General features: G+C 40.9%; 1 long non-coding RNA gene across 1 annotated transcript; it reads left to right on the forward strand.

The window, feature by feature from the left end:
* Window positions 1-413: 413 nt before the first annotated feature.
* LOC140905955 (uncharacterized) lies at window positions 414-4519 on the forward strand. The gene is made up of 3 exons (XR_012157000.1): window positions 414-492; window positions 2150-2233; window positions 2408-4519. It is a non-coding gene; the product is annotated as an uncharacterized lncRNA (long non-coding RNA).
* Window positions 4520-14942: the final 10423 nt, after the last annotated feature.

Below are 14942 nucleotides of genomic sequence, written 5' to 3' on the forward strand. Positions count from 1 at the left end.
CAGACATAGGTGAGGTTTTTCGCAGGAGTGGGTGGGTGAGATTCTGTGGCCTGCGTTGTGCAGGAGGTCGGACTGGATGATCATAATGGTCCCTTCTGACCTTAGTATCTATGAATCTATTTTGGTGTCACTGAGGAACACCTGTGGCAGGGTATATGTGGGGGTGTTATTTGTGAATGTTCTGGACGCTGGACTGAAAACCAGCAAGCTCTACAGAAAAGGTTTAGGTGAGATAAAACTGCTTTAGATATGGATTGTAGCCTGTTAAGTTTTGATCTCTAGGAAGGATGTTATACTTCGTTTTATTTGTAACTTGCTGTTCTTTTTACTCTTGCTCACTATCTCTTAAATCTTAACCTTTGTTAATAAACATTCACTGTGTTTGTTTTCACTATAAATAGATTACAGTGCTGGGTTGTTACACTGGAGCTGACAGTTGACTCAAACAAGCTGGTGTGTGTATACTGTATTCCCTTGGGAGCAGCGAACCTGGTAATTACTGTGAGGGCCCAGTGACAGGGGCTGGACGCTTCAGAGGAACACTCTTCAAGAGGGCTCAGGGTGCACCTGTTGCTAACCTGCAGAGCAAAGTGGAACAGGGAGAGTCCTGAGGAGAGTGCTTGAAAGGCTGGTGCTGTATAGGTGTTGGCACCCAGCTCCCACAAGAAAGACTCCCGCACGCTGGAGGCAGGGGGGTAACTCTCAGTCCTGGGCATTCCAAGGAAGTGTGTCACCCACATTTATGTGATACCTGGGAATTTATTAGACTAGCTCTTAGTAAAACCTTTCCCGACATTGTTGTCTTTGCTCTTTACACAACATAATGAATATGAGGAAACTACAGGAACACAGTTCCAAACAACTGTGTTTACTAACTATATACAAACATACAAGGCCTAGCTATGTATGCATACTGCGGCATGGGTTCCGGTGGCTTCTGCAGTAGATCAGGAGGCCCACTTGAGGGCCTGCAAATTATTTGAAGAGAAACTACCCAATTCCAGTCGTCAGGAGGATTATGGTGTCCTAGTTGTTCATATATCATGTGTAAGGCCCTACCAAATTCGCGGCCATGAAAAATGAGTCACAGACTGTGAAATCTGGTCTCCCACTTTGAAATTTGGTCTTTTGTGTCCTTTTACCCTATACTATACAGATTTCACAGGGGAGACCGGCATTTCTCAAATTGGGGGTCCTGACCCAAAAGGGAGTTGCCAGAGGATCGCAAGGTTATTTTAGGGGGGTTGTGGTATTTCCACACTTGCTTCTGCTCTGCCTTCAGAGCTGGGGGGCTGGAGAGCCGCAACTGCTGGCCGGGTGCCCAGCTCTGAAGGCAGCGCCCCGCCAGCAGCAGTGCAGAAGTAAGGGAGCAACACCGCAACCCCCCCTACAATAACCTTGCGACCTTTCCCAGAACTCCTTCGGGTTAGGACCCCTACAATTACAACACTGTGAAATTTCAGATTTAACTAGCTGAAATTATGAAATGTACGATTTTAAAAATCCTATGATCTTGAAATTGACCCAAATGGACCATGAATTTGGTAGAACCCTAATCATGTGGCGGAAACCAGCATGGTTTGCTAAGAGCCGGCCCCGCTCTATGAAACCCAGCATTCCTAGGGGGTCTCTTAGCCTAACAGGAGCTTCAACTGTTGCAAAGGGAGAGGGAGCAACTTACTTTAATTTAAGATGAAAAAAGAAACAGTTACAGAGGCCTTCTCTGCTATCTGGTGAATGTGGGGTTAACTCCAGTTCATTTGCCTGTTCCCCTGGTTTAGGTGTTCAGAGGAAGTTCTATAGCAGGGGCTTGCAATCTTTTTCTTTCTGATGCCCCCACAACATGCTATAAAAAGCCCATGGCCCACCTGTGCCCCAATAACTCTTTTTCTGCATATCCAGTAGATTAAAAACGGTATTAAATTGATAGTTCCGGCAGGGCCGGCGTTAGGGGGCAGCAAGCAGGGCAACTGCCTGGGGCCCCATGCCACAGGGGGCCCTGCTGAAGCCAATAGGTTTCAGCATATCATGCAGAAAAATTAACACACGTTCTGGTAAAAAAAGAAAAGAGAAGAAAAAGCTATGTGTCCAAATAGCATGAGGTGAAATGGCTTTTATTTTTTGCATGCTCTCTGGTTTATTTTGGCAGACCCTTCCTGAAACCCAGTTGAGAACCACAGTTCTATAGGACTGGCTGCTTCAGAGACAAAAGGAGAAAAATGCTTTTGGGAAGGTAAGGCCTCCAGATCCTGAGGTATACCATGAAGTAACGGACTGAATACAAAATGGAAGCCCCTTGTCTTTGTGAGGCATTGCAAGGAGTGGGGTGTGTTTGTAGGGAGGATTTGAGAGCAATTTGTTCCTTTATTTTAAAAGAGTTTAAATCTTTTTGTGTTTTGGTTTTCAGGGCCCCATTATTGGTAGCTGTGAGAGCTGCTTTTGACTGAACAAATGAAAGATCTTGTGAAATTCTTATGCTACATGTGAATTCTGAAGCCAAGGCAAGATGTCCAGAATGTTTCCAAGTGTGACAAATTGCACAAAAACAGTTTTGAGTTTTGCCCCCAAAAGCAAACAGATGCCAGACCGTTCACCCAAAGAACTCTGGGATTTGGTGCTTCACTTTTCCTTTGTCATGCTGCCATTCTTTATAGGGAGCTCCTCTGAATAAGTGATGGAGGGGTTTATTTGCTTTCTAAGTTACCCGTTTATTCATTTCTTTCTTGACATTTCTCCTAAAGGTCTTCATCTGGCTTTTCCATGGTAACAAACACAGTTTTGCTCTTTTCCCCACTCCCTTTTCCTGTTTCTGCATCTTCCTCAGACTGATTCAATTCAAAGGAGTGCTTTTGTGAAACGAATTCCAAATGCTAGTTGTATCTTTTGTCTCAGGTCTGCTTCTGAGTCACTGTTACCTCAGCCAGTCATTGACAATATTGCTGTTCCACCCCAAAGGGCCTGTGGATCACAGCAGTAGAGAAAATTGATTCACTGTTTGTTGTCACTGAACACTAGCTTCTTAGTACCTATGGAGGAGAGAGAGGAAACAGCTCATAAATATTGTTCAATAAGCACTTATTAGAAAGATGAGATCATTATAATCTGTATGATGCTAAATAGATGGCTGTGCAAAACCAGTGATCCCAACAACCTGTAGGTTTCAATGGAAGTTTCAGAAAATGGGCAGCTGAGAATCCAAACAGAAAACCAATGGGAAGGAATTTTTCCCCCTGGCATTGTATTTGTTGTACACAAAACACAGGTGCACATGAGATCTGATCCAAGATGCATTGTTTTCAATGGGCTTTGGGGCACGCTCATAGCTGGTAATAGTTGTTCTGCTGCGGGAAAAAGTAACCACCTAGAAATCCCTTCAGTTTAAGGCAGGAAGATGCTGGAATAGGAAAGCAGAGAACTAGGAGGACGAGGCCTCCCTTAATCATGTGGCTCGTAGGGGATGGATCATCCCTTCTGCTTCTGCTCCAGTTTTTAAAAAAACCCCACACACATCCTCACTCCTGCAATAGGAGTGCTCCCAGGGGCTTACCCACTGTCTGTGGATAAGGAGAAGAGCACTTTCCTAGACTTATTGATCAATCATAAGAATCCATCCTGACTGGCTAATGCCTGTTTCCTCTTGTACAATCCAGCAGTATTTGGTGATTAAAACTTAATGATTAATCACTAATCCCCTTGTTTTTTCCTACACCCCCCCCCAACTGTTCCTCAGACGTTCTTGTTAAACCCTGGATTTGTGCTGGAAATGGCCCACCTTGATTATCATACACATTGTAAGGAGAGTGATCACTTTAGATAAGCTATTAGCAGCAGGAGAGTGGGATGGGGGGTGAGAAAACCTTTTGAAGTGATGAACACCCATTTTTTCATGGTCTGTGTGTATAAAACATCCTCACTGCATTTTCCACTTTATGCATCCGATGAAGTGAGCTGTAGCTCACGAAAGCTTATGTTCAAATAAATTGGTTAGTCTCTAAGGTGCCACAAGTACTCCTTTTCTTTTTGCGAATACAGACTAACACGTCTGCTACTCTGAAACCTATGGATACTGTGTAGCTTATTAAGATCTCCCCCTCCCATCGAAAGGTATGTTTGCATTAATATATGGCTAACCATGCATGGCAGAGCTTTCCCAGTCTCCTAGAGGTATTGAGTTTGAAATTTCTCAGTTTAAACCACAATCCAGGTATCTCCAGCCTCAAACATCTATTGGCACAGAAGCTGAAAAGATTAAAATTGAACAGTTTGGTAATAACCTGCTTCACAGATTACATTTTTGTTTAGTCCTGTGGTTATTTAGAGACTCCTGGAGAGATCCCACCCAGCAGAAAAATGTGACTTTAAGAAGAATTGACACTGCTGTGTGGGACTGGGGAAAAAGATATGGGCCCAGGCACAGTCCTGTGATGTGAGGAACTGACATGAAGTTAGGCAGTCTTGGGATTTGTAAACTTCGTTCAATGTGTTCAAAACTCTGAGGTGTACTCCTCTCTCAAAGGTTTTATAGATATTCATTCTGTTTCTGCATTTAGTCAAGTCAATAAGCACAGCACTGAGGCTGAAAAAATTCACCTGAAACAGCATATCACTTGCCATATGATAGCAGGCCATAATAATAATAATATGACCAACCTCATATATAGCTTACATTTTCATCTGTAGATCTCAAAGCACTTTACAAAGGAAGTCAGTGTCTCATTTTACGGATACAGACACAGGAATTTAAGTATTTTGACATACATATTCCACGTGAGATTTCTCAGTTGCACAACTCACTTTATATTTTGGTGTAGTTAGCCTGACAGCAATATATAACGCAAAGGGCTAAATACTGTCCTGATTTGCAACCCATGGGTAAGACAGGACAGAATTAATACTTGATTCCCTCCATTAGAGTACAGTGGTGTGTGTGTGTGTGTGTGTATGTATGTATGTGTGTATATATATATATATATATTGAGGTATAATTGAAAAGAAAGTTACATTATCATTTACTTATCCTGGTGTAATCAGAACAATTATAATGAATAAATTATATAAAGGAAATGTCTCATAAGCATTCCTGCAAGGGACTGACAAAAACTGGCTGCTTACCAAAGATGGTCTAATAAACTTGCACTCAGTAGCGATGTGGATACTTTGGCCATGTCGTGTAAAACAAGAAAGGGTTGAGTACAGATTTTGCTGTTTCTTAATTATATATCCAATTAAACTTAATTTTTCCAAATGGAACAGGGATGTAGAACTAAGTTAGATGACAGGAAGCGTAGGGCACTGGACTGAGACTCAGGAGACCTGGGTTCTATGCTTGGCTTTGACACTGGCCTGCTGTGTGTGACCTTGGGAAAGTGTTTGTCCCTCTGTTTCCCATCCCAGTCTGTGCCTTGGGCCGGACACCATCTCTCATTAAGCACCTAGCACAGAGGGGCCCCAATCTTGGCTGGGCCATACAAATAATAACATGATAACAATGAATGACAGTTTGGATAAGCAGGGGACTTTTCAATGTATACAGGCCAGACTTTACATTTGGGTGCCTAAAGTTATTGTGATAAAGGGGAGGGGATATCGATTGGGTTTTGGTTGAATCATTGCTAATTATTTTCTGGTTTTGGGGTGTATTTTTAATTTGTGGACAGCCACTCAGATCCTGAGACAGGTATCTTTTATATATTATACACCTAAATAACTAAGAGGCCGGATTTTCAGTGGTGCTGCGTACTGAAGTTAATGAGAGTTAAAATCAGGCCGCTTAGTTATGGTAGATGCCTACCTATGGACTTAGATGCTTAAATTTAGTCATCCAAGTTTGGCAGTATTGGCCTTAATGCACACTAAGAGGACATGATCTCATTTTAGATAAACAGGTTTTAGAGAACCAGTATTCAGATAAATGAGTTTCCACTGCAGTAAACTAACTACATGTTAGAGATCTAGTAAAAAAAAATCCTGCTTCCCCTTATTCCCCAATCCTTCTAACTTCACTTCTTTGTTATTTGATAAAGTCTTCTGCTTCCTTCTTCCACAGGGCTGTTTGTCCATCAAGGGCCTTATCCTTTGTCCCTTGAAGTCAATGAAAATGTTGCCATTAACTTCCAGGGGAGAAGGACGGGCTCCTAGATAAGCTCTTCTGAAGTTAAGTGACAAAGTGGAAAAAATACCTAAATCCTGTTTACAATACAGTGCAACTTCCAGTGTTGCTACCACTGGTGGAGCTGTGCTGGTGTAGGATGAGGGGTCCAAAATTTCCCATTGCAGACACACTCCAACTATTAGTACCGAAATAATGATTCGGCATGTGGAAAGATCAGCTTGGGCCGCAAATTGCTTAGCAGGCAGCTTGGCAACAATAATGAGAAGACTATCAGAATAAGTGATCTTTTACAAGGAGAAGGGGTAGCAATAGAAGTAGACACGTATCTTAGCTTACCCTCTTGGGATCTAGGAATTGGGCGGGCAGAAGCCTGCCCACTGCTAAGGAACCCCTCCCCCCACCCCCACTCAGCGTAAGGGGAGGATCCACAGGACCTGGAAGCCAAGTGATTCCGGGGGACAACTAATGAAATAACAGGGACAGGAGAGTGATCCTACTGGGATCCAGGAAGTGGGCTGGGTAGTTCTCCTTTCACTAGCCAGCTCTCCCTCTCATAAGCACTGTTGTGCTTGTCTGTGAGTGTTTTCCCTTCTGTCTTGGTGTCAAAAAAAAATCTAAACGAGGCTCTTCCCTTGCCCTTAAAAATGTAGGTGAATTGACAGAAGGCCCGGTTGAGTGATCAGATAGTATTCCTCTTTGTGCTGTGCCTGGAGGAAAAGAAATCCTTGATGGACTGCTATTAAAATGGTACATCCCCTATCCCTCCAGGACCTAGTTGTTCTCACAAACCTAACGGGGTGGGGGGCAAGAGGCCAATCTGAAAGTTGAATTTTGCATGTCCTGCACATAGTGCTACTGCTTGTGTACATGGCTAGGTGGTGTGTGTGTCATGACATAAGGTAGGAAATTTACTCATTCAGGACTGTGTTTTCTTTCATGAAAGTCTATCAGCTGTGTTGTTTCTTTGCATGGTTTCAGTTCAGATTAGCCCCCCCAAAACTTGGATCCTTATCCAAAACATACTCTTTCCCTATCTTTTGCCTCCCTTCTTCTCTCTCTCTCCCACCAAGATAGATACCTCACCTTTTCCTCCACTGCACCTTCCCCTCACCCTCCATGCCGTCCCTGTCTCATTATCCCTGGTGTTACCCTTTTGTGACCTCCAACAGATCTCACATATGAGGACATCCCCAGTAAGAGATATCTCAGAAGGCATTGTGTACCTCTGACCAGGGGAGCCCTAGAGAGCCCTAGGATTCAATGCAGCAGCAGCTCAAGGCCTAGCAGACATACTATCAGACTTTCCACATCTTGCAGAATACCTTTTAGAAGTTGCAGGAAGGGAGGGAGCTGGGGTCTATTGGAGTTTATAGGGAGAAAAGTGGACAGTTAAGGGCTGGAATAAGGATTTGAAGGATAGGGATTGAGATGGGAATATCCATAAAGGATTCCATTTAGTTTCCATTCAGGAAGGGCTGGTGTTCATCTTTGGTCCTTGTTTCTCTGAGCTAGTTTGCTCAATGCTTACTCTCTTGATTTTGAAATCATAACATTAGTGGGCCTGTGCCAAATTTGGCATTAAATTAAACCAGCAGGAACCCAGCATAACTCCACTGAAGTTAGTGGAGTGATTCCAGATTTTATGCTGTATAATTGATTTCAGAATCTGCCCCAGTATTTACAGTTAGATCTTCCCTCAGGAATAGGAAGGAATCAGGCTTCTACGTTTCCAAGGTGCAGTCCAGCATTTTCCACTGTCATGCTGCTGTATGTGTGGAGGTTATTGAACTCTGTAATCCCAGCCCTTGCTTCTGAATTATTCTGAGACCATTTATAATTGCCTTTGTACCTTTGTAAAAAAAAAAAGTAAGGCATGCTGGCAGCCCTCAGCATTCAGATCAAATACCACTACATGATGCACTGCCTGGGATACAAAGGGAAATAGAAGATGGCAATCAGTGACAGCTAAAGCCCAGTAGACACCAGTTAAATGTAGTGTAAATCTGACAGGTGGAGGAACCACCTCTAAGCAAGTTTGTCTGTCTTAAATTAAAATAATAATTTCAAAATTTTAGGTCCCGTGTCTATGCTAATTCAAAGCATTAAACACAGCTATACAGCAGGATTTGTATCATCATGATGCTATTTTGAAACTGTGATTTAAGCCAGTACTAGAATGACAGCTAATATTGTTTCCACTACTTGTCTTGACAAATATTCACAATTTCATTGCAGGCCATTTCAGGCCCTGAATTCACGGTGTGGTGGTTTTTGCATTAAACTATGTGAAATGATCAAAACTTTCAGGGTAAAAATGGTTGTCAAAACAAAAGATCAAGTTCCAAATTTCAGAACATTGAGATTTTTTGCTCAGAAATTAGTCTCTTTTGAAATTTCAGATTTTTTTTTCCTGTGTGAAATTAGACCAAATAATAACAAAAGTGGAAACCTCAATTTTCAAGGTCTATGTCATTTCACTGTGATTATTTCACCCAGCCCTGTCCAGTCTATGTTTGGGTCTTGCTGGGGGATAGACTGAACCATTGCTCAGCCTCTGACAAACACAGTAAACTATGTTTTAATGGAAACGAATCATGTCAAATCTATTGGGTGAGTGTGATCCGTTAATCTGATTTTTGAATGTGGTTTGACTAATGTGATGAAAAGCAATAGCTTTCCACTGATGTGAGTGGGGATTTAGAGCACAGAAGTGGGGCATTAGAGGTAAATATTTAGTTGCATGTTCTCATTTCTTGCATTACTGTCTCACAGTTTCCTCTTTCCTGCTGCTTCATTATAGAACAATGGGCGCCCAGCCATATGGTTTTCAGTGTCCCACATCCAATATGTGAAACACAGCTCTTGTGTCTAGTATTAGATTCATGATTTCACACTGTCCTTAATAACGCTGCCCTACTTTTTGTGGGTATGATTTACTACTATTAGCAGTGCTGAGCACTGAAACAGAAGCCTTATTACCTTTCTGAAAGATTGCCACATTATTGGCTCCTCGTCCATTTGATTTTTGGGTGCTTACTCTATATTAAAAGTCTGGGTGTCTTTTGCCTCTCATGAAGCATCAGTATTTGTAACTGGAACATTATAATGCTCCATTAGATTTGTGGAGATTAAGGGCCCAGTCCTCCATCCATTGTTAGGTGAGTTGTCCCACTGAAGTCCATGAGATACTTCCATGAGAATTACTTTGTGAGTCAAGCTTGCTTAGTCAGTTACTATAATAGTAAATATCAATGGATCACTATTAATTAAAGATCTAAAGGTAGGCCATATATAGTTTTCTGGCCTACTGAACCAGTTTCCCTGGAACATTTCCCACCTATATAAAGTACCTATTAAAAAGTGTTTTCTCATGTTGACAGGGACATTTAGGTGCATAACTTGCATAATATTAACTAGAGTTACTGATGAGAAAATTATCCTCAATATTGTGATGGGCGTCCATCTCTGGCAGTTATGGTTGCAAAGAACGGTTGAAAATGTGACCTCGGTGTAAGTGATGCATCAGTGTCTTCCTGCTGAGTTTGTGGAGAGCCGGAAGCAATAATGCTGCCCAGTTCATTTCAATGGGTGCAAACTCGGATTCCAAAACCACTTTAAATGTCAACATTGTTAACTATTTTACCATTCATCAAAGGAGATAAGAAAGAAGAGGAAGGATAATGTTATGAAATCTATATAATCGATTCTGAGTGATAGCTCATTTTGGGTAGGCCTGTAACACTACATGGAGGAATAGAAGGGGGTTGTGATTAGTTTAATTTTCCTGACTGGGGCCTCAGCTCTGAAAGGTTTGGGAAACTTTGCTTTTGGCCACTAGAACTGAAAGGATTAAAAAAATCTCATGTGCTTTCACTTTATCAGCTGCTTATTTGTTTTTTACATTTCCCTTTATTTGGACAAGGTACCTAGACTTTTCTTTATAATCTGTTTTACTTTCTGGTTCGTGTGCTGTAGCATAATGTTGTATATTTGCAGGGACAAGGGTTCACAGCACTGCAGGAGAATGTGAACACAAACTCTTTTTTGGGGGCTAAATTAAAAAAAACCACTTTTTTTATTCATGCTAGATTTGGTAAAGGGGCCCCCCCCCCTTTTTTTTTTTTTTTTTTTACAAAGTCTAACTTTAATTCCTAAATGATGCGGTGATCTTCTAATTATCCAGTGTTTTTAAATATTTTTAAATGGCTTATGTGGCACTTTTAATACAATAAGAGATTGTTATGTGTCTTGATTGACTGCATGGAGGAATTATGTAAGATATTCTAAATATATGTATGTTTAACTGAGAAGCATGTGAGAACAAACCAAACAGGGTTGGCAACATTTACATAATAACAGGAATGACTAATATGTGTCTATAGCACTTTTATCAAGGATCTGAAAGTGCTTTACAACATTAATCCTCACCTTAAGCTTGTGGGGTAAGTAATTAGTTTAACAATTATTTTAAAGCTGTGTAAAATAAGGGCTTGTCTACATGGTGTGGAAAGTGCACTACAGGGTGTGACTTCTAAAGCACGCTGATATGCTGCACGGTAACTGACCTCTACAGTCTCTGGTGGTGAGCACTAGAAGTTCCCTAGTATGCTTTAATGTAGTATTGTTCAGTCCGATGTTAAAGTGCACGAGGGAATTTTTAGTGTGCACCAGCATAGTCTGACTCTACACCACACCAGTGATACTCAGACCTCAGTGAATCAGGAACCAAATTACTGATCAACATTACAAAAAAGAGCCACAGTAGTGTGAATTCATTGTTTCATTTACTATAGTACCATATATTCATAGTTAAACAGTATGACAGGAAAATATTTAGTTATATATAATGTGACTGACCAAGTATTATTATTTTATCAACTACAATTGGGTAAAAGCATAGTTAAAGCATCCTGATTGGTTAATAACTTAGACTGGTTAATCTTTGCAGCACACGTTATTAAAACACTGTGTGATTTAAAGAGCCACAGGAGACACATTAAAGAACCACTAGCAGGTCTCAAGCCTCAGTCTGAGTATCACTGGTCTACCCATACCAAACAGTGTGCAACAATGAGCCCTAAAACACTGGACTATTAAGAGACTGATGCTGCAAGGTGCTGAGCCTTTCAGCACTTCTCAGGAGATGCTCTCCACCTTGATTCTTGAAAGTCATAGGCAGAACAGGAATAGAACCCAGTCTCCTGCTCTAACCACTAGGAAAAACTCTCTCCCTGAAAAAGAGGCCATTACTTGCATGACTTAATTTTTGAGTTATAAGGAATCAGTTCTGCCTGGACTCTAACAAAGCACCCTCAGTCCCAAAAGCAGTAGTTCTACCACTTGCGATAAAGGCGAATCTCCATGAGCCGTCATAGGACTGATATAATGGGCTAAATTTATCCTTGATGAGAATGCATTTGCTTCAGTGGGTTTCTTCCAGCAATGAACTTAACAAATAAATTATTTAGAATAGTGAATTTAACAAATAAACAACTTGGGCCAAACAGTACAAGTAATTTCAGACATGATGATTTCCTTGGAGTTGTACTCATATAGGATCTAGATCCATCCTTGTAACTTTGTTTTGAGTACTATCTTTCATGCAAACTATTATCCCAAAAAGCCTGACAGAGTTAGATAATACAGCTGCAGAGTTAAATGACCTGGCATAGTATTACATAGCACCGCTGGAAAACCTGAAGGGATCACAGCTGTGTAGAGATGAATTATTTGAAAACAAATTACAAAAATTGCTCTGGACTATGAATACGTTAACATGCTGATTATTGGTATATAGCTGCCTAACCTGGCCAATCTAACCAGAATTGTTTCCCCATCTTCTTCTTTTTTGCATGGCACATAACCAAGAACAATTTTTTATTTTTATTTCTTCAAATCTCTAGCTGCCCATCCAGTGCTCTGGGTGCCTATGCCATAAATTAAAAATCACAACATATACAGAGGACTCCCCATAAATCCATCCACCTCAGCCTATACCCTCTTCAACAGCTTTAAAGAGGAGGGGGGAAATGGGCTTTTCAATGTGCCTGGAAGGTTAATAAATCTGGGCTCTGGTGGGCCAAGGGAGGGCAGCAAGTTCCTAAATTAAGCAATAAAAATACCAATATACTAAAACAACAACAACAACCCAGCAGAACAAAACCCTGCACTGGAACATGGCTAGTCCTCTTTAAAGAGGCAAATAGATGAAACAAAAGAATGTCATCAGTTCTTCTGCTCCTGGGATTGAGTGTCCATTTAGCTCACTCCTCCTGTGTATTTACAAAAGGTAAAAATGAAATTTGTGCCTACGCTTTTTGAATCACTGAGGTAGGTAAAGAACAGCAGCACTTCCTGTTGTGAAATGTAACTGATTCTCAGTATTTTGGAAGCCTGGCTTAGCAGGCTGACAACACTGTCCGCTCTTTTATGGAACAAGATTTATTTATTTGGAATGAATTTTGGATCTCTCCTGGCTGCAGTATTTAACATATGTTGCATGTCTGCATTATTTTTTAGAGTTGCTATATTTTCTGCCTACTCCAAAATTTCTCGCCGAAGCATCTGGTCCTGGCCACTTTTAGAAACAGAATACTTGGTTAGATGGACCTCTGGTCTGATCCAGTCTAGCAATTGCTATGCTCCTATATAAAAATGGATTACCACCTAGTTTGACTCTTTTAAACATGTTTTATATGGGATACTTCATAACTCTCAAAAACAAGTTAATTTTATTTTACATATTTTAAAGTGTCTAAAAAAACTCACAATGCCATACGATCTTCTTCCTAAAGCATTTTGACTACAACAGGGTTAAAAAAAGAACTACTTAAGTTCATGGAGGATAGGTCTATCAATGGCAATGAGCCAGGACGGGCAGGGATGTGTCCCTAGCCTCTGTTTGTCAGAAGCTGGGAATGGGCACCGGGGGATGGATCACTTGATGATTACTGGTTCTGTTCATTCCCTCTGGGGCACCTGGCATTGGCTCCTGTTATTCTGACCCAGTATGGCCTTTCTTATGTTCTTAACTTCTTAGCCACAGTGCAAGAAATGCAATGTGATCAATTAAAAACATACTTATTAGCTATATAGCACATTTCATTTATGCACCACTTTACAAACATATAGTACGAGTCATGACATGGTCTAGTGCTTAGGCCCAAAACTAGATTTCAGAATTCAGGGCTTCTATGCTACTGATTTACTATGGCCCTGATTCAGCATGGAGCGTTTGGTGCAACTAAATGGGACTACTCACATGCTTAAAGGTAGGCAGCTGCTTAAATACCTTGCTGAGTTGGGTCCCACATGCTGTCATCTCAGCCGACATTTTCAAGTGTCCACTAATTCTGAGTACTTCATTTTTGGTGGCCAGCTGGGGACAAGCACTTAAAAACTGAGGGCCCCAAAATGAAGAGACACTTTTGAAAATTTTGCACTTACTTTCTCTCTCCCTCAGTTTGTCCATCTGTAAAATGGGGGTAATAATACTTACCCACCATTGTAAAATATTGTGAGATCTATACATAAAACATCATTCTCTGTGTTAAATGGTGTTATTATTCAACCCCTTTTTGTGGACCTGCAGTCCTTTAATGCAGGGCTCCTAGCTGCACAGCATACAAATGCCTGTACAAGGATTATGTCAATGATTGGGGATTTCAGAGTCACCACTGCTTCCCTATAGCGCTACATACTTAAGATGCGTATCTGCTAAAGAATGGCTTCAGACTAATGGAATTGGTATGCTTCAAATGTACATGGACCAGGCTTTAGTGGGGCAGGATCAAGCCCTATCTGAGTCCTCTACTAGCTTATATGGCCTACATTGCTGTAGAGTTCCCTTTTGAACACTGGGCCATTTAATACAATAAATGTTAACACAGCTCTTCCCTTTAAATAAAAGTAGGGGAACTTTGTGAGCTGTCTCAGTGGAAATGCAGTTAAAGAGACCTTGAAATAAAATGTATGCCTCCTGGAAAGAACGAATTCTCAATAGTCTGAGAAACTGCAAAATGTGTTGGAATCTCATATCTATATGTATAAACTTGAGCAGCTCAGCTCATGTACCGTTTCTAGGGCACCATATATGTGTCACTTAATACGGTTTGAGTGGGAGAACCAGACTTGGTCTGAATCACCAAGTTTCCTTATCTCTGAATCACTGTTATCTTCGAGTAAAACAATTGCAGCTCTCAGAGGTACAGAAGCCCAGTCATGATGATCACAAATTGTAAAATCCAGAAGGAACCAACTGGTTTAAAGAAATTTCACAACTGTTTGATGCTTGAGGACCCAGATTTATGTAAAAGGAAATAAGTTAATTCATATTTTAAATTCTGGGATTTGAAAACTATTCTGGTAGCTAGCAAGCTCTGCTTCCTGATATCACAGAAGTTATGTATTGTTCAGCTTTGCTCACTGTTGTTCCAACAGGTGTATTAAAAAGTTGTAGAACTACAGTTATAGAATATAATGGTAGTACAATTGTTGTTAAAATAGACTTTAAATGAACAGATTTTTTTAAGTGCAGAAAGAGACCAAAGAAATTGCTTCAGACTATTAAGGGCCTGACCCAAATCTTTCATTTGACTTCAGTGGGCTTTGGATAGAAATCTAACAGAATATATGTGTAGGAACCTTACATCTTAAAGGTCAACAGAAAGCTTTTACCTGCCAAGAGGTGACTGAGTTCAAAAGACTGCCAGGTTCCTGCATTTCTCTTGCAGCAGCTGATTATTCAGGTGCCCATAACAGTTCCTATCTGCAAACACTGTATGTTTTAGAGAGCCTTTTATACAGAATGCTGAATAAATCTAATACTTCC

The sequence above is a fragment of the Lepidochelys kempii genome, chromosome 2, assembly GCF_965140265.1.
Source record: "Lepidochelys kempii isolate rLepKem1 chromosome 2, rLepKem1.hap2, whole genome shotgun sequence".
NCBI classification, from domain to species: domain Eukaryota; kingdom Metazoa; phylum Chordata; order Testudines; family Cheloniidae; genus Lepidochelys; species Lepidochelys kempii.